Here is a 1,159-nt window from a genome sequence, read left to right as displayed (position 1 = left end):
TTTACAATACCAACCGACCTACATCAATAGCAACTACTTGTGCCAAGTTTCAAGTCGATAGCTTGTTTCGTTCGGAAGTTAGCGTGATTTCAACAGACCGACGGTCGGACGGACGGACGGACGAACGGACATGCTCAGATCGACTCAGAATTTCACCACGATCCAGAATCTATATACTTTATTGAGTCTTAGAGCAATATTTCGATGTGTTACAAACGGAATGACAAAGTTAATATACCCCCCATCCTATGGTGGAGGGTATAAAAATGTACGAGTCACTTAAGTTGACAGTGAAGTAAGGCCCGAACTTCTTAAAGCCAGAGTTATTGGTCATGTATTTGGAACGCTGTTCATGTATACACGGCCCGCGAATCTCATTGTATTAACACGGACAAGTCACCAGACCTGAACAATAGAACAAAGCAGCTCTTCCGCAGTCCATCCGCATCCGATTTTCAGTTAAGTCTAAAGTGGTTCGTACTATACTTGGACGCGTTTCATCCGAAGAGAATATGTCCTTTTCATGAACTCGGTTCGTCCGCATCCGACTCACATTGTATTAAAGTGGATCTGTCACCAGAGAAATAGTGCAATTTTTAGTCCGCACCTAGAACTTTTTAAATACTTCGGATCGCATAAAGAGGGCCTATGCCGCATTATATTCGCAGCTCTTCCGCAGTCCATCCGCATCCGATTTTCAGTTAAGTCTATAGTGGTTCGTACTATACTTGGACGCGTTTCATCCGAAGAGAATATGTCCTTTTCATGAACTCGGTTCGTCCGCATCCGACTCACATTGTATTAAAGTGGATCTGTCACCAGAGAAATAGTGCAATTTTTAGTCCGCACCTAGAACTTTTTAAATACTTCGGATCGCATAAAGAGTGCCTATGCGGCATTATATTCGTGCCAGAAATTGGTCAGGCAGAGATGGGGAATGAGGCCTTCTCTTTTTGGCTGAGGGAAATTTTTGGCATTTCGAATAGTCCGAAGTCTGAACTCCTTGGAGTCCAAAAGGATTCCCCATTTACCTGTGGCGATGATGCGGTCATTCCGCATCATCGGGCTCATAGTTCAAGTGGTATAGTTCTCAACCCGAACTGTTTGAAGTCCAAAGTAAATATTCATTTACATGTAACGTGGTCCTTCCGCATTCGCG

This window comes from Haematobia irritans, chromosome 5, assembly GCF_050003625.1.
Source record: "Haematobia irritans isolate KBUSLIRL chromosome 5, ASM5000362v1, whole genome shotgun sequence".
In the NCBI taxonomy this organism is placed as follows: domain Eukaryota; kingdom Metazoa; phylum Arthropoda; class Insecta; order Diptera; family Muscidae; genus Haematobia; species Haematobia irritans.
The sequence above is the reverse complement of the archived record's forward strand: the minus strand, read 5'-3'. Positions refer to the sequence as shown.